A 19,307-nucleotide genomic window follows, 5' to 3' on the forward strand; every position below is an offset into this window, starting at 1 on the left:
TCAAAACATTTTAATTCTGTATATTTCCCATCAAGAATCTTCATTCAGTTGTGTAATCTCACCATAAGGTATCTGAGTCATAACACTGATATGAAGGTGTTGGAAGATGGATGTAAAGACCTTGGATGCTCAAGTTCTCCTGATTCCATTTGATTTACTTGCTGAAAGATCCTTGGTTTGCAGTACTCTTTCAGCGATTCATTGTGGACCTTCTACAATCTTACCAATAGTGGAGTTCTGAAAAGAATTGTTGTGTATAATTTAAACTGCATAAATAAGCAAAATTAGCATATAAGAAATACTGACACAGAAAGAATTGAAGGATACACACACACACACACACATTTTCAGAACCGCTTGTCCCATACGGGGTCACGGGGGAACCGGAGCTTACCCGGCAACACAGGGTGTAAGGCCGGAGGGGGAGGGGACACACCCAGGACAGGACGCCAGTCCATCGCAAGGCACCCCAAGCGGGACTCGAACCCCAGACCCACCAGAGAACAGGACTGTGGTCCAACCCACTGCGCCACTGCGCCCCCAATTGAAGGATAATCATTACTAAAACTGATCAAATAATGAAGGTTACTGGGGATGTTAAAACTGAGTACTTGTGTAAAAAGGATGAAAAAACATTGTAAAATGGTAAAATGGCAATAAACTTCTTATGATACTGCAAAGCCGTAGCATACGGTCGATAATATTTGTTTTAAATTTTAATTTGAAATTACTTTGAGTCATGTGTAAATGATTAATGCAACAGCAGATCCACAGTTTCTGCCGAGAATCACCCTCTTATTTTCACTGAGATCACACAATGAATAGCTGAAATAAATAAGCCTAATATTTGCAAATTTGATGCATAAAAAACTTTTATGGGTACAGGAAACAGATTGTACCATTACAGCAACTGGATGAATATGTCTTGAAATGCAAGTTTTATTTCTGTCCAAATCAAACAACCTTCCTGTTTCTGTGGCTTGATTCTTTCATAAGCTTAACAGGCTCATATTTCCTCCTGCTTGTGCAGAAGAAGTACATAAATATCCATGGTTCTGTTGAAAAAAAAAAAAAAACTCAGTCAATTATATTTTCCCCCACAGACCACTGACCCAGTGACCTTTCCAAGTTCATCACATTTTCCATCATTATGGTCTTACTGAAATGTGGCAACAACAGTTCGTGTTATGGCATCTAATGAGCTTTTTGAAGGCCTCTGATGGAGGCGCTATGCCAAGAATCATGTGGAAACTGCCAGTTTCGTATTGGGCCTCCTGCTGCTTATAATCTTGTTGTCCTTTGGCAAAATCACCCATCATCATGGTGTGGGATTCGATGGTGCTGATGCTCCTGTACCTTTTTTATTAACCAGCCATATTTCAGCCTAACCATTTCTTTCTGTTTTAGCATGCTTTTTATGATTCTAAGGATTGGATTAGTAGTAATTTTCTTTAGTTCAGTTATACTAACGCTGAATAGCATAATAAGAGTAATAATATTCATTTCCAGCTTGTTCATTGATAGATCTCTGTGCTTCAGCACAGAATTAATGTGAATATGGGCTCTTTCTTACATTCTGCTGAACCCTCCTTTGAACTCTACTTGAAATACACATTACCAAGTTATGTTTTTGCATTTACTTGATGTAATCTGTAGCCCTCAGAAATAAAATATTTTTTGTTTTAGAATTAGGAAGGTTTAGGACTTAGCTAATATCGGCAATGGTTTTACATGTTGAGATGAGTCAAATTCTGTAAATTGCTTTATATTAATGTAATTAACAATAATCGCTATTTTGTAGATTTTTTTACTGAGTTGAGTTGACCAGTTTCAGTTGTGTGGGAATGCAATACACACTGTTTTTAGTGTTTAAGTATGTAAGTAGTGCAGTATGCATTGCATATGGTTCCAGTCAAAGCCATGTTACTGGTAATCTGCTGACCATACCTTAATACCTCACCAAAACTTGAATAGCAGCTAAATGCCGTTTCATTTCTTCCTTCATGCTTCTGGAATACTGTGAAAATGGAGTTTGCTCCACATAACAAAGGGCCTTGACATTTAGTGGTGAAAAAATGAATTCCGGCAGTAGGGAGATGGAAAGGCCTAATAGCCAGGGTTCAGGTGGAACTTGCAGCAGAGCTGAATTGCTGTGATAAAGAACGGGATGCAGTTTGTCCTTTATAATATTCTGTTTGTTAGAAAGTGTGTCACATGAGGACAGAAGGGGATCAGGTGGCATTATAATAGAGAGGAAGATTAATGTGGAAAAAAAAACCAAATTGCGTTAGAGCCCATGAGCCAAAAAGAAGTGGGATACTGACTATACTTTACCAGCTTACCACCTTTTCCTTGTCCAGATCACCTCAGTCCAAAGTATTTAAATGTCCCATTTATTGTATAGCTACTACTACTACAATCCATTAGAAAAGTTGAGGGCTTATATTATAAATCAAATGCATAATCTTATTAGATTTTTTACTTTGTGAAAAGCAGGCAAAATACAATTGCAGAGAAAAAATCAACCTCCACGTATAAACTACACACAGCACACAGTATCTTTAGTGAAGGGAGTACAACAGTGAAATACACACTTGAACTGACCTTTTCTTTTTGGTGAGTGGCAATGTCAATTTAATATAAAAATCTTTTTTCTAATCATATATAATCAAAAATATAATTTCAAAGCCAAATAAATGCTTTAGTTGCTTTAAGATTATATTAAAAATAAAAAGCTATAATTATTGCTGAATTAAATAGGGATAGAGAAGGGGAGAAAAAGTCCAGATTTTAAGGTACGGTAAGGAACAAAATGTCAAAAAGTTCAAGTGGGATGTAGCTGATTGCTTCTTTTTTGGACGTTATCTTCTCCACTAAAAAAAGCGATGAAATATCATCCTCAAACTATAGCCTTCCAGAAGCTCTTTGTTAGCGGTTTGGTGAAGCGACAGGCCTGAAAGAGTAGAAAACCAAGGGGAAAACAGCCTGGGAATGCAATTAAAAGTCTTTCTGCTGTGAAACATAATGTGCTCAGCAGGTTCTGAGGGGTCTGAATGTAACAGGCATGTCCAAGGAGAGAGGGCGTTTTGAAGTGGCACTCCAAGGGTTCTTCTTGGCCTTGGATTAGGGGGTCAGCAGGATATTTGACGGCTGGTGGGCGGCCGTCCAGGAGGAGTGGTTTGTGAAGGACACCAGTATCCTGTAGGCATAAGTCTGTTTAAGGAAAAGAGAAGTATCTTGGGTAAGTCTTCATATGAATGTGTTGTTATAGATATGTTCATGATTGAAACAAACTTACTTGAAACAAACCAGCTGCTGGACAAATATAAATTGAACAGCAAGAAAATTTTGTTTGCTTACAGCCTGTAAAGGTGACTAGCAACAGTAAATGAATTGAAATATGTACGCTTTTGACTGAAGCCTTTGTGTTTCAAGTTATAAGTTGTCTTCTAGCCAAGTTTGTAGTTTGTGTTTCATGTAAAGTTTGCATGTAAAGCCTTATTTTACTTTTCAGCTAAAATCCATTTCCTGTTCTTTGTAGATGTTTAACGCGATCACCAATTTTTCCGCACATTTTTCAGATGCTGTGAGTATTTATTTCTAATAATGCTTAGATCTGGTATTCTGCCCATTTGTTCTCAAAGAATATTTTGCATAAAATTTTTTATCTCAAGCAAGAAATTTTTATCTCAAGGAAGGAAAAATGTGTTCATTTGTATTTAATGAACCAAAGATGATTGTCAATGCAATCTAGCATTTTAAAAGCACTCTGTTTACTGTCCTGTGCTTTAAACTCATGCCAGCATTATTGTTTTTGCAGTAAATGGGCTCAGAAAGGGCTTAAGAGAAAAAACAATAACCACAGAACTCCTCTGAATAGACTGTTTGTCTAACCATAGTGAACTAATGTTTGAATCTATGTAATTTACAATAGGGTACGGAAAAAATTACGTGAATTTTTCCCAGAAAAGGTTGTGTCACACTGATATTCTTTATTTCTCCCTGATAGTGTTAACATAATGTATACCGTATCATATGAAATGTTTACAATATATATGTTTATTGTTGTCTGCTTATTTAGTACCACTTTGTTTATTTGGGGTTTTTTCTTACAAAAGGATCTGATCTATACGATTGTTCAGCCATTGTTTGGGAAATGCAAACGCAGAAATTGTTACAAAATTATCATGGCAATAAAACTCATTAAATTTAAATTGAATATGCAGTACTTCTATTTTCACTGCAATTGGGGTCGGTTCTTATGTGACTTCTCCAAGCACCTGTTTGAAACGTGATAATTGAATATATCAGCATCAGAGGCCATAGAGCATTTTTTGTTTCCACAGACAGCTTTGGTTTCTGTATCACTCAGAGTTGTCTAATGTTTATGGCTTTTTTGGAGTTTAGCCTAGATCGTTACGGTACCTTCTCTTTCCTCGGCCCATTTATTGAATTCACGAAAACTTCTTATCTTTACTATTCCAACAAATGGTGTCACTTGTCTGCAGTCCGGTTCGGCAAAATAAATACTACAAATCCCTCGGCAAGGTCACCACTGAAAACAGTATGGATATGTCATGTCCTCTGTCCTCTTTGTGTGACTCGTATTTGTGTTCTGCCGCTTCTAATGCATATGCTTCATTAACATGACTTGGACATGAAATAAAAACAGTGCAATGTAGTACTATCGGAGGTACAACGGCAGGAGGCAGGAAAGATGTGCAATGAAAATGGATACAGAGCGAAAAGTTAAACACAGAGATAGTGGCAAAGAGAAGAGTGCAAGTAAAATTTACAAAGAGGTTAGGAAATTTAAGGGTGAAAAGCAAATTTTAATTACGGTATTTGAGAAACCTTGAGAGAAGACGGGGAAATAACCTGAGCGGTTTTGGTAAGTATAAGCTTTGAGGAGACATGTTATTATTGAAGAAGAAACACCTGTCCGGTATAATAAAACCGTGACACATGGAGGATATGTGCCTCTTTTTAAAAAAGTTAGCAGCTTTTCTTCTTGAGTTCCAAAGGGCAGATTTCCTCAGGGGTTGGAGGGGAAGGTTTTGAGAAAGACGACCAATATTTTTTTGCAGCCTTGTTAAAATGGTAGACAACCGGCTGCCGGCCCACCTGCCGCTGTGTCCCCAATCAGTCTCTTAATGGAGAGCCAGCTGAGAGGCGGCGCGGCTGCCAGCGGCCACGTCCTCTACTGCTCCGCGGAGGAGCCACAGAGGGGCCGTGGTGGGCTGACCATCAGAAGCCGACATCAGGACAGGCAACGTGCTCTCTGGTCCAGCTGTCGGCGGAGCAAAATTTTCTCCTCATCACTGGGTTCGCTCTTTTTGAAATTCATAAACTTTAAAAAAATGTTGAGTGTGTCTCTGAAGTTCTGATCTTTTGCTTGAAAAACATCAATGATTCTCGCCATACTCCTTAGCGTTTTTAAAATGTTAGTATTTCATGGAAGCAGAGAAAATCACACTCCCGGACTGCCGTGTTGTCTGCTGCTCTTTGTTTTTACAGCACCTCACCTTTTAATTGGCTTTTATTAAACTCACAATTTGGATGGGAGATTTGGCGTTTCAGGGGATTTTAAATTATGTATTAACTCCCACCTGAGCACATGGGACTCTGACAGCCTTTGAGGACAGAAGACTGTTTTAATTCTCTTGGATGAGGTGCAGGCTGCAGCACTGATCTATGCTTTATTCAACCTATCCAGCTTTCTCTATTATGGTGCTAAATAACTGGAGTTTGCTTCATTTTGCTTTTCTAATTAGTGGTCTACTAATTGTCTTCTGCCATGGAACAACTCTAAATGAAGTGTCATAAAGATACTGCGTTTGATTAAATGTTTATTTTCAACTCAGCGGTTGATTAATACAGCTGTTTTGGACTTGGCTGCTTACAAGTTGGTCTAATGCCAGCTGTTCTTTGAAACGGAGGCCAAAATGACATGAAGAAATAATATGAAAAATGTAGTTATCGGTCATTCTAATGAATGACATTGAGACCTGAGGATTTCTAAGAGTTGCAGAAATACTCTTTCTGAGTTACAAGCTTCCCCCCCGAGGTCAAACTTAGTCCCCCAAGAGACAGTGCACAAGCTGTTGCTAAGAGCCGAATGGCGGTGTTGAAGCTCAGGCTCCGGGTACAGCTTGTTGGCGTGTGTCAGGGTCTCCTTGTCACTGACCTTTTCTTTTCTAGCACCAGGCAGCTGCCATCGATCGCACCATGTCCCGCTGTGTCTCCCTCTGCCTGGAGAGAAAAGGAGGGCAGTTGGGGTGGTGGGTGGCGGGAGAGACAGGTCTTTGTCACAGCAGGACCCGGGTGTTCGGGAAGGGTTGGCGGCGTGCTGGTTGGAGGAAAGGAAGCTGCTGCACGCAGGAGCCGGTAGGAGGCTGGAGAAGCTGTACTCCTGTAGCAAAGCTGAGATGCAAGATGGATTTCCTGCTGTCCTGGTCCACAGCTGTCAGAAATGTGACAATGTGACTTTGCGGTAGAAAACAACTTTACTACTTTTCGCTTTTGTCATACTCCTGCTTAATCAAATTGTGAGCAGAAAGTATTGAGGCAAAGGGCTATCTTCTAGGACAACACAAGGTAGCTGAGAAAAATATTAAAAATAATGTACCCAAAGCAAAGGTCTACAAAGTGTGCTGACTTTTATTGTAGCTGAGCCCTTAGTTTTCTAATAGTGGGGAGGTTTTATGTCCAGGTACATGAGTCAAACACCTTCGTTGGAGGCTTGGAACGTAAGTGGAGCAGTGTGGTTTACTAACGTCTCTTATGTACTCTCAAGGTTGGAGGTCAATTGCTATTTTGAAATGCAGGCGGTTTTTCAGAACGAAACATCAGAGCCACTGTGGGGAATAGCCTTGCAGGAACAACACTGAATAATCTGAAAAACAGAGCAGGCAGGGCTTTGACGACGTTGCCCAGAACATTTTCAGCATTTTTTCTGTTTTTTAGAGGGCTCAGTTGTTGTTTGTGGATGAAGGGATTACTTTGTTTGTGTCGTGTTGTACTGATCTGACAGTACACCCTCCTACTCCATTAACCTACAACAATATTTTAAAAACTCACTGCTGTCTCCAGCTGCGACCACCTACAGACATTCCAGACGATTGCAGGTGCCCTCCTGAATATTTCTTTGATTAGGTCAACCATTATTGATTAAGGGATTATTTAACCTCAATCTGAATCACATGGTCACTCCATGAACACGTCACCGACTTTCCCCTTTCTCCCTCAAACTCCAGTTGCAGAAGAAGTCCGCAAATAAAACTCAGTACAGCCTGACTTTGAACAACCTGCTTCAATCAATGTGGATTGAATTAAATAGGGTCTCTTTGTGGGTCCTCATTCTCCATTGTTGAGAAATCCTATTAGATGGTGGGAGAAGGTGACTTCTCCTTTCATCCAGATGACACATACAGACATGCAGAGAGGAGCCCTGTCATGTTGTTGGTGGGCGACAGAGGCAGAAAAGAAAAAAATATTGATTGACCAAACCAGCCACACATCCTTTCTGACACTGTTCCCCTCTCCTTCCTGGCAAACAATGACCAGCTGTAGGTCTCTCCTTTGCCACGCCGCTCATTTAATGTCATTAGAGTGTCTGACAGCCGGCAGGGGGCCAGCAAAGCTGGGCAAGTTCAGCGCCCAGCACTATCACCATCCTTCATCCTCTTCCGTGCTCCTTGTACCCCTCACCGCCCCTCTGTCCAGCGATTCAGAGTCCGTTTTGCAGTCACTTCTCAAAAGCGTTGATAACACCTTGTCAAGCCAAAGCAAGGACCCGCCAACAACTGTCTCCTCCTGTCCCTTTCGTCAAGGTCATCCACCTCCGCTGACAGCAGTGCTAACCGGAGAGCTAGGAAAAAAAACATTTTAAAAAGAAACAATTTCTCTGTAGAGCAGTATCCCTTTTTCTACCATTTTCAGGGAAATGGTGTTGTCGATGGTTACGCTATTAAAAATAATTATTCTAAAGATTGATTTTATGTTCATTTAGACCTGTAACCTAACCTATAAGCATCCCGATTAATTGTGAAAGCATAAAGCCATGACCGAGAGATCCGAATGCCAGCTCCTCCCTCTTTCCGAAAGCGCAGAATGAAATGTTGATAACTTGTGTGCTTGAATGATTTGTTCAGATCTCAAAAGGAATAAGAGGTTCAAGAGGGTCAGTGCTCCACCCAGTAACTTCGGGGAAAAGGTATTTCATTGTATTAAGAATGCTTAATGGTTTGACTGATGCTGCCTTCTTTTTATTTTAAAGTAAAAAAGAGCATCTGATAAAGATGTCTGACATGCCAGGGGATGTTTGGAACAGGGTTTTTCAGATGTACTGCAGTAAGAATGCTATCAAACTCTAAATGATTTCACTGTTTCTGTCTTGTTCTCATTTCAAAGAGAAAAAAGCAGCTGTCACAGATGTCAGAAACACCAATAAACATACACCGTTTAGACATCTAGTTCTGCTTGGTGTGTCTGTGTAGTATATAAAGTAGTTTACAGCTGTGACATACAAACTCTTCACATACTTTGTTCTTCACACTGGGCACCTCTGACCACTGTTTAATTTTCTTTTTTAGTTTGAAGTTCATTCCATTTCAAGCTCCTCTCAATAATTCCATTTTACTTCCCATCAGGACCAGTGCGAATGGACATTCCTGAGCCCCTGCTTCTGCTTCTCAGCTGAGACTGGTTTTCGACCAGCAGGGATTTCCGGCAACAGGAATGAAGTATGGTCCCTTTTCTGTTGCACCTTTCACAGTGTAATACAATTTAATGACAAGCCTACATTTTCGGTTCCAAAAAGAACAGCATCCACTCGCAGCAATCAGCAGCAACATCAGAGCTTCAGGGATCATTACTACATACCTTGAGGGGTCTATCTTTAATTATATCTATCTATACATTCAGTTTTTGACTGTGAATTTGCCAGTGTATTTTCAAAGACTGATAAAGACAAGCTTTGCTATTCTGCGTGGAATTGTTCCTAAAGTAACATATCATCATAGCTGAATCACTTTCCAAATCCTAATTCCTTTTTATAAGACTGTTTAAGTATATGTTATCATTGTATGATGGTTCTGAGAATCCTAGGGTTCATTCTCAAGGATGCATACAGCTCAACACAAGTGGAAAGACACAACCTGTAAAATATGCTCAAGTGACAGACCTCATTTCATTCTTTTGTTGTACATGAACATGTGAGGAGAAAAACCACATTAGTTTCCACATATGCAATGTCAACCAACTGATGTCTGCAGCCACTTGTCCCGAGGAGAGCTGGAGCCAAACGCAGCGACGTGAGGTGCAGGGGACACACCCAGAATGGGAAGCCAGTCCGCCGCAGAACACCCCAAGCAGGGCTTGAACCCACCACACAGCAGGCACAGGCCACACCACCATGTCCCCCCATGTAAATTCACTTCAGTTCAATTCACACACACACACACACATTTTCGGAACCACTTGTTCCATACAGGGTCACGGAGCCTACCCGGCAACACAGGGCGTAAGGCCAGAGGGGGAGGGGACACACCCAGGACAGGACGCCAGTCCATCGCAAGGCACCCCAAGCAGGACTTGAACCCCAGACCCACTGGAGAGCAGGACCGTGGTCCAACCCACTGTGCCACCGCACCCCCTCAGTTCAATTCAATTCAATTCAATTTATTTTTATAGAATGCTCTTCTCATGCAGTGACACAGAGCACTTGAACACATGCATAGAGCAAAGAAGCAAATAAATCAGACAAGGAAACAAAGAAACTACAGAACTAACATAATACATTGTCAATGCTTTTATAGAGCTATAAGTATGCCTACTGGCCACAGAGGAAAGGAACAAAAACTCCCAACTGAAAGTCAAGGGTGAAAAAAAGCCTCTGGGGGTCCAAGTGCCAGTGGCTGCCCACGCCTCCTGGGCATTCTAGATTAAATAAGACTTCTAAGCCAGTTTACAAGTAATAATGACATTGTTGCTGTATGGTAGCTTGATTTCCCAGTTCAGCAAGGTACATCTCCTCTATTATGGTGGTTGGTTGTCATCTTCACTCAATATGGCGTGTGTCTGTAACGGTGGGCCGGCCTCCTTGGGTCTTATTGTAGGGAAACACTCTTCATTTCTGTTAATCAATAACTGTTGTATCTTGGTTAAATTTTCAATAAAGCATCAGTAAATGGGGCAGCTGGCAACATTGTAGTTTGACCTGCTGCCTTTGAACCCAAAGGATACACATTCAAATTCCAGCTCCTGCTTTAGTGCCCTTTAGCAAGATACTCACCACAAGTTGTTCCAGTAAAAATGACCCTGCTGTGTAAACAGGCAAATTGTAAATAAAGCAACACTACAAACTGCTTTGGATAACAATGTCAAGCCAATGAACAAACTAAATGATGTCATTGCTTGACTTATTCAGTTTTCGTGATAAAATAGCTGACAACTGAAGCAGTTTGTTCTGTGTCCAAGATAAAGATTCTGAAACAAAGCTTAAGGGGAAGGGTTGCCAGATCAGCACCTGCTCATTCCATCGCACTACAACAAGTAGAATCTTTGTTGGCTGTTTATCTGTCCTCTTATTCCCATAGCTCACTGTCAACAGGTGGCGTGCTAACAAGAAGCAATTAGTTCCAGAATGTGCATAATGTCACCACCTCCTGCGGTTTTTCTTCGATCCTCAGCCTCATTGTCTGTCACATCTTGACATAGCTCTAGTGAAGTGAAAAAGCGAGCTGCAGTCCAGGTTCTACCCCCTGCCCGACTGCTCTGCTGGTTCACCCACTTCATCCACTGTTGGCAGTTACTCATGACCGTTTCCTTTTTGTTTACTAAATAGCATGTTCACAGTTATTATGTGAGGCTGAGATATCTTTCATGCAATTAAATTTTAAACACCTCATGTGTTGAGTCTCCTATTTGTTCATATTAATTGTACACAACATCTGTAGTCACCTTGCTCTGATTTCTGTCCATATGAAAAGTAACCTGATGTATTTTCTTTTTAAATTTATTTTTAACTGTCAAAACAATGATCAGAATTCGGTCACAACAATACCGAAACAAAAACAACACACTGAAAACATCCAAACGTACGCAGGTAAAACTAAATACAGCATAATAGCAGAAGGTTCCAATATTTAGCAGGGGTGCTGCTGTACTACCATTTAAGAAGTTCCGAAAAGTGAGCAAAGGTGACTAAATCTACCAAATCCCATTAGAATAATGATGCAGATGTAATGTAGGTCCAATATGTAGGAATGATCACCACATAGTCTGTTTCTTTGTCTAAAAAAGAGATGTTTTTCATTTTTTAAGTAGTGTTGGTGTACCAGTGAACGACAACAAAGCGGAGACACAGTGTTAGTTGCTGACGATTTTTATATGGTGAATTTTTTGTCTGCTTTGGAGTTGAAATCATACATTAAAAGGTCTAAGTAATGATGACCATATTCTTCACTGTCATTTTTCCCTTGGATCCTTAGTGGTTTTTTACTGACTCTGCCATGCACATGTACACTCAAGCTATTCTATGTAAATTCAAGATGTCTTCACATAAAGCATAAACAAGTGTTTACTGTTTTCTAGTTGCAGGCCTGGTTAACATCCTGCATTAACACTGTGCCCTCATTTGAGCAGAATCTGAGCTGCGGCCAAATAATAGTCTTTATTGCTGTAGGGTTTTGTGCTTTGCAGAATTTATTATTGAGGATGCCTGCACTGTTCAGAGCTCTAGGCTTTTGTATCTGGCTGTATACCCTTTTTCCTTATACAGAAAACACTGTCAGAACTTTGGCGTCTCAAGAAACCTAGACTCCAGGTATCTTAAAAGAAAATGTTTTAAAGTAGCACCTGCGGATCTTAACCAATAAAGTAAAAATAATCAGACGAAAGGGTCATATAGTATCCCTTTATTATGTATTTTTCCATTTGTTAATCTCGCAGGTGTTAAAGACAGCCAAAAGCAACTCTCTTAGTCTGCAACTGGTGACACACTGACTTCTCCAAAAGTCTAATGTTTTCAAAAGGATGCTACTTTCTATTGAGTGTCTGGAACAAATCATACTTGTCATAAGCTGGGAGCTTGACAGACCATCCCTTCAAGGCCACCTCAGTGCCTGTAATGCTTGTTTTCCAGGTCTACCGTCTTCCAGTCTTCTTCTATTGCAGAATAACTGCAGGAGCATCCTATTCATTAGGGCTGTTATTGACAGACTGTAGCGTAAATCATGTGCGCTTATGTCTAACACCTGGGCTGTTGATGGAATGCTGATGCAGTACTAATTTGTCTGTCAGGTCTACCAGGAGAGCTGCACTCTGCAACTGCTCTCAAACACATATGCTTCACGTACTGAGATGGGTGTGTGTGTTCTCATGTGTGTGTTCATGTGTAACTGCGTGTTTGCTGAATGAGCCTTTAGCCATTCAGCCATTACTCCGGCATTGCATTTGCTTGTTTGTGTATCTTGCTCTCCAGTGGGTCTGGGGTTCGAGTCCCGCTTGGGGTGCCTTGCGACAGACTGGCGTCCCATCCTGGGTGTGTCCCCTCCCCCTCCGGCCCTATGCCCTGTGTTGCCGGGTAGGCTCCGGTTCCCCGCGACCCTGTATGGGACAGGCGGTTCCGAAAATGTGTGTGTGTGTGTGTGTGTGTGTGTGTGTGTGTGTGTGTATCTTATAATAGTAAAAAAAAAAAAATTGGTAGGAGGGTATCAGGATTTGTCTATCCTGTGTTTTATGCACCTACTTGAACGATGAACCTCGGTGCAGCAAGTGGTAGGTAACAAATTAGGTTTACTTGAGAGTCACATGTCTGCAGCTATATCTCTTTCTCTTAATGTAATGCATAAATTGTACTTCTGCTGAGTTGTGCGTCGCTTTGGACAAAAGCGTCTGCTAAATGAATAAATGTAAATGTAAATGAGCAAATGTTAATGCTGTTGCCATCATTTTAAACAACAGGAAAGGCCAACGGAGCGGCGAGAGCTACCGACAAGATAAAGAATATCTTGAGGTCCCATGAGGCTCGTGGCTGATCTGTAGGATCGTTCAGGCGTGTTTGCTCCCGTGCTGCAGACCCCTCTGGCTCAAATAAAATCCCACGTCCCAAGTGAGCGAAGATGTCAAAACAGCAAAGCCAGTAATTGCCTTCAGAGAGTCTGGATGTTTCAGGTGTGATTTATTAATTTATGACTGCCGAGATGCAGCCTGAGCGTCGTCAGTATTTTTTCTATGACAGTTTTATTAGAATTTTGTCACTCTGGTGCCAGAGGAACCAAGGCCGTGGCACCCGAAATAAAAATGTAGTGTGAGACAATGACAAAGGTGTAATTGGAGGGTGAGCTAAGAACTTGTTAACTTGCAGGAAGAGTCACGTCTTGCACATTCACTCGCTTACTGTCTGTCTAGCGCCAAGGAGTCATTAGGCAAGTGGTAAGCGCTCCATAGTTACAGGAGCGAGTGCACCATTTGCACCCTAATTAAGACACAGATGTGGGCTGGTCTCACACATAATGGAGAGCGTTCACGCCGGCTTACAATTTCGGGTACAAAGAACAACTGAAAATGTAATGATTTAAATAAGAAAGAAGAACTGAGGACAGAAAGTATTGTGTCTCATTTCTGTTTTTTCTGAGCACATCTTGCTTGTTGTTGGTCAGATTGTGTCGCCTACAGCTGTCTCCTGTTTGTCATCAGGTGCTTTGTGCATTTAAGAACTTTTCCAGCATCTCTGAGACTTTCTGAGTTGTCATTTGATCATCGCTCAGAACTGCCTTAAGAGATCTTGTCATTCTCTCATTTATATCATCAGATTCAAACATAATGAAAATATCTTCACATCTTATTCATTTAGGTATGTGTGACTGAGGTTTTCAATGGCTTAAATGTACCTCAGAAGCTCTTTTCCAGTTATTGTGTCATCCATAATAGAAATCAGAATAATAATATTCAGAATTAAAGGCAAGCCACAGTTGTACGAAAACATGAACAATTTGTTGTGGTGACCTATTCTGGTAACTGCTAGATCCTAAGGATGAACAAACCAGAATATCTACCGTGAAGTCTGTCGACAGGCTGGCACCCAGAAGTGTCCTGTGGAGCACCTTTTCGCTGCAGCGATTCTGTGCCAATTGTTATATCCCTCAGACTGAAGCCTCTTCTCCCAGGTACCCTTACTGTACATTCCCAACCATTTAAAAAATAGTTTGCTTCCTCTCACTAAATGTCATTTTCACACTAATAAGCGGTGATTTCTTAAGGCAAGAAAAACTTTTGCTAGATACTTTTCAGTGACTGGTTTCACTTTTCTGAGCTATAGAAGGAGAACATATTTGCTCCCTTCTGATTGGAAGAGCGCCCTGATGTTTTCATTGTGCCTTCATAATATTTAAAACGGAAACTGTAAATACTTTGTGAAGTTTCAGCAAAGTAATTGTAAATTTAGCTGATATTAATGCAGCTATACATTGTGTGTTCTGTTGGGGACACTGGATTCTTATTAATAAGAAGAAAGGACATTGTTATTAACCAAGGTCATCAGCAGTGAGTTTATTTGGGGCAATGAAGAATTCCCCTTATCGAGGTGACTGTTTTGTTCTCCCTGAGGATCCCTAGAATAAGACCAAGTGAGACTCCAAGTCTCCAGCTAATCATGCCTTGTCGTTGAAATTAAGGACACTGACCCTCCTGTTAATTTCCCAATCATGTTCCCTTCAAATATGAATCATCTGTTTTTTTTTTTTTTTCCTTTCTTTTCTATCTCCACTTTAAATTACTGGATTTTCTGTGTTTCTGCAAAAATGATGGCCATGTGGTTTTGCAACAAGATTTCAGCCGCCTCACAGACACTTTACAGTAAATGATAGTCAAGAGCAGGATGCACAGGGTGCAGGACTTGGTGCTGTTTTCCATTTTATTTGAATCACTCGCTCCATGAAGGTTTACCTGTAGTGTAGGGTACAGCTCCTTTGTACAGTGAGTAGGTGAGCCAGACAGAGATGGGGTGCTGGACAACTGGACAGAATAATCTGTCCTCACCAAACTGTATTCTCCACTTTGTTCAAAGTCTCCAGATTTGCACACTCTGCACCATAGTTAGAAAACTCAAGGTAACTGTCCCCAATCACCATGTAACACTTTAATGCCTGTTTTTTTTAAAAAAAAAATAAGTGAAAAATACAGTACCTACATTGTAGAGAATGCTGATTTTGTTTAGATGCATATAATGACAACTCTGTGTTGAGTTTCTTTCAGTAGAGTATGTGTTGGTGAGTGTGTGGCAAGCAGAAGCAATTTTCCAATCACATGTGAATCCAGTAAATCACTGTGGGAGTGTCTGGGGAGACAACTTGTGTGACTGTGGTTCCTGCCTAAAAAATACCAGCAGCCACAGCGTCCGTAAGTTTCTTGAGAAACAGCCTTGTTTGGGTCCTTACAGGAAAGATACAAATGCAGCCTCACATGACATCTACATCCTCCTAATGGAAAATCTCAGCCCAATACTAATGCTATATATTTAGGAAAAAAGTCTAAAACATTAAAAATAAAATTATTCTTCATAAATAATCTGGACAGCATATATCTGCAATGTACTTAATGTTTACTCTGATTATTTATTCAAAAGATCATTTCAAGTGATATTTTATTAATTTATTGGCCTGGAAAATGTCTTAATGGTGTCTAAGAAGTATATACTTATTTAACTCATATATGTGATATTCACTTATTCCAGTGTATTTTTTTGTCTTAGGTATGCTACTGTACTTACTTACTTATGCCTACTACCCCTCCTGGTGCATAGGCCACCAACAAGGGCTCTCCAGGCATCTCTGTCCTGGGCCAGTTTTTTCAGTTGTCCCCAGGTGTGGCCCATCCTCTTGGCTTCTGCATCCAGGTGGCGTCACCATGTGTTTTTTGGCTGGCCTCGCTTCCTCTTGCTTTGGAGGTTCCATGTGAGGGCTCTTCTTGTTATGTTACTGTAGCCTCTAGCAATTTCTGTCGTGATGAATAAAGTTCTAATAAATCTATCTATCTATCTATTGAGGCACACATTGCTTGCTATGCTTGAAAGTCCTTATGTTTATTATAAGAGTAGGTCTTTATTCTAAATTCGTGCAAGCATTTCAACCTGTAGACTTTCTCATGTTTTCTGTATTAATTATTCTGTTTCTAAGCAGAGAGCTGTTTCTGATTTCACATATGAATGCTTTGCTAAATATAGGTAGTAGAAAGAAAATGTACATGTCAGGCTTGTCCAGCTGTTCTGTCTAACAACAGACTGATATGTATTCCTAACAGCTGCTTTCCAGAATGGTTCAGTACAGGTCCACAGTGCTGCAGAATGCACCGATCAGCTTTTTGCTGGTAAAAAAACAGGAAGATCATTGTAATTTATCTTTTTTGTGTCATCACCGGTCCTGTCAGTGATTGCCAATGGATTTGATCAAGATAGACATGTTAATTTTCTAAAGCGTAATGACAAAGCGCTGTATATAAATGTGAACCTGAATATATTAAGCCCATGCTGCCCACACGTGTGGGTGCATTTCTGTGTGCATAATGCATGTCTATTCCACATATGGCTCTTCCTGATCCCCTTGCCATGGTTTCAGATTGAAGCACCATGTGCTCTTTCAGTGGCCTCTCATATCCACACAGAGTAAAGAGTGAATTCCACCACAGATCTCCTGTATGTTCAGTACCCCTTTACCCCCCTTCTCAGACTAGGAGCTGTTGAAGCCTTCGCCAATCAATTAGACAGAGTAACACCCCTGCAGCAGCCGGAGCATGTCTCATGCATATTTATATGCTGATTATAGGTTATGAGTTATCTGTCTGCGACAGCAAAGACTGATGGTCCATTTGGAGTTGCGTTTCATAGGCTTGGGAGGGTTGACCATAGAGCTGCCAGACATGTGGATGTCAGCATAGGGTAGTATTGGAGGAAAGGCTGAGGAGGAGGTGGGGTGCTCAGAATGTTCAGTTGACCTTTAAAATAGTGTGTCTCTTCAACCAAGCATGTCCGTAAGTCTTGTATATCTTGGGGTGCCCTCAGGAATACATGCATCATCTTAAGACTTTGGTCTCCATTAGTATTCAGTGGTTGGGACTATATTTTATCCATTTGTTGAATTTACTGAGGGTGCGTCCACAGCTACTGAAGCTTTGTGCAATAGCTGAACCACCACAATCATTTAGTCATTTTATTCAGGCCGAAAATCCGGCTGATACAAAGCAGAGCTTTACTTGAATCATGATTCTGTTGATGTGGACTGAATGACCAATTCAAACAGCTGGTCTCGCAGAGAATGAAAAGAGCTCTGTCTGGATATAGAGGATGCGCTCGTATGAGTCACTCATATACAGTTTTGTCCAACCTGAATTGCTTTTTTCTTGTCTCTGTAATTCTGGCTGAGCTGCAGTTTTCACACTTCATTAACAGGAGTTTACATCTTAAACTTGCAGGAGGCTCTTTGTGTTAAAGTTTACTTCTAATGTAAAGATGGAGACTCAGGAACAAACATTTCCGTTGTTCTGCCATTCTTTGTTTATTACCTGTACTTTTTCAATCTCAGCATCTCACTTTTGAGTTGTCAAGCAGATGTAGATGCTTACACTCCATTGTCTTTAACACAGACAGCTAAAGGTACACACACACACACACACACACACACACACACACATTTTCGGAACCGCTTGTCCCATATGGGGTCACGGAGCCAACCCGGTAACACAGGGCGTAAGGCCGGAGGGGGAGGGGACACACCCAGGACGGGACGCCAGCCCGTCGCAAGGCACCCCAAGTGGGACTCGAACCCCAGACCCACCGGAGAGGAGGACTGTGGTCCAACCCACTGCGCCACCGCACCCCTCTCAGCTAAAGGTATTGTGTCCAAAAAACAATATAAACAATGTTCTAAAACTGTCAGTGTGTAAAAATGCCATGCAGGATTTTATGAGGTTTTACAACTTTGTGGTGTGAACTGTGAAAAACTGGCACTGAAACACAATTTTAAACACAAACTTGCCAAACACCAGTTATTGAACAGAAGCACTGAATGAATTGTGTTATCAGCTGGAATCAAGTCATTTGATATATAATTATTTACTTCTTGTCATCTGTTCAACTTTTGTAGTTATTTGGAAAAAATCGGTTTAAATCTATTTGACCAAACTGTGGCACGGGCACACGCACACAGACAAGGCATGTGCTCCCATAAAGCACATGGACACAAAAAAACGCAAAAACACACAACACAAATGACACACTCATGCAACTGACAGCAAGTTACCATGACTGCCATATTGAAGCCTCTTCTGCCCACAGCGAGATGACTTGTAGACCCCAACTCCGGAGTGAGAGACGGTGAAGGACCAGGGACTCCAGATCTTGGATAAACTCTTGCCATTGTGTCACAATATTACTTTAATTGTTCAGGACTTCTTCACAAATGCCCAAAAAGATCTGTGCAGGGTTGGAAAACTGAAGCATTTCTACCATTAGCCCCGCATGAAAAAAACTGATTTAGTGAAACAGTTTCTTTAATATTATAGTTAGATGTTTTCGGGGTTCTATTTCACTCTGTCACCAGAGACATTTGTATGCAAAAGTTCCCTTCAGTCTTTCCTGAAGAAACAGATTCTCTAGGAAGAGAGAAAAAATAGTTCCTGCACATAATTTGGTCCTCCAGTCAATGAAACAAATAAAGGTGGAGGAATCCAGGTACTCTGTACTTCCATAACCTCCTCTGCATCCTGATGACCTGAAAGTATGTGCAGAATCAGCCATGACTTAATAGCAATTCATGAAGTCATCCAGCTCTCGCACGGACAGCCATATGATTGCATCCTTATTTGTTTTTATTGCCCCAACCTCATTTGTCTAATGACAGCTGAGCCCTGTTGGGCGTTGTCTACGTACCAGACAGTGAATAAACAGCAGGATATACAGTATTTCAAATCAACTGGGTCTTCATTTTTCTTCCTGTAAATATTTATGAGAAGCTGGCCTTGACTCTACAGGGGTAGGGGCTTGTGGGGAAACAGCAGTAGTCGTTTTTTTAACTGTCTTGCCGTGCATCTCTTTTCTTCTGCCCTTATCAGACTTCTCCGCTCACACACCTGTGCCCCAGCCGGACAGGACTCATCCACAACAGAGCAGATTCCACTGAGACCTGCCACCACAAATAGGTTGTTGTGAGGAGAGATGTGTCGACCACTGTACTTCATTTAACTGGCCTTTAGCCTCTCCAGTAGTCCCAGAAGCAAAGAGCCTCCAAATTCAAAAAAAAAAAAAAGGAAAA

General features: G+C 41.0%; 1 long non-coding RNA gene across 1 annotated transcript; it reads left to right on the plus strand.

The window, feature by feature from the left end:
• The first annotated feature begins 5,171 nt into the window (after positions 1 to 5,171).
• LOC108941861 (uncharacterized) lies at positions 5,172 to 14,214 on the plus strand. The gene is made up of 3 exons (XR_001966664.2): positions 5,172 to 8,744; positions 12,967 to 13,176; positions 14,030 to 14,214. It is a non-coding gene; the product is annotated as an uncharacterized LOC108941861 (long non-coding RNA).
• Positions 14,215 to 19,307: the final 5,093 nt, after the last annotated feature.

The sequence above is a fragment of the Scleropages formosus genome, chromosome 18 (genome assembly GCF_900964775.1).
Source record: "Scleropages formosus chromosome 18, fSclFor1.1, whole genome shotgun sequence".
Classification (NCBI taxonomy): Eukaryota; Metazoa; Chordata; class Actinopteri; order Osteoglossiformes; family Osteoglossidae; genus Scleropages; species Scleropages formosus.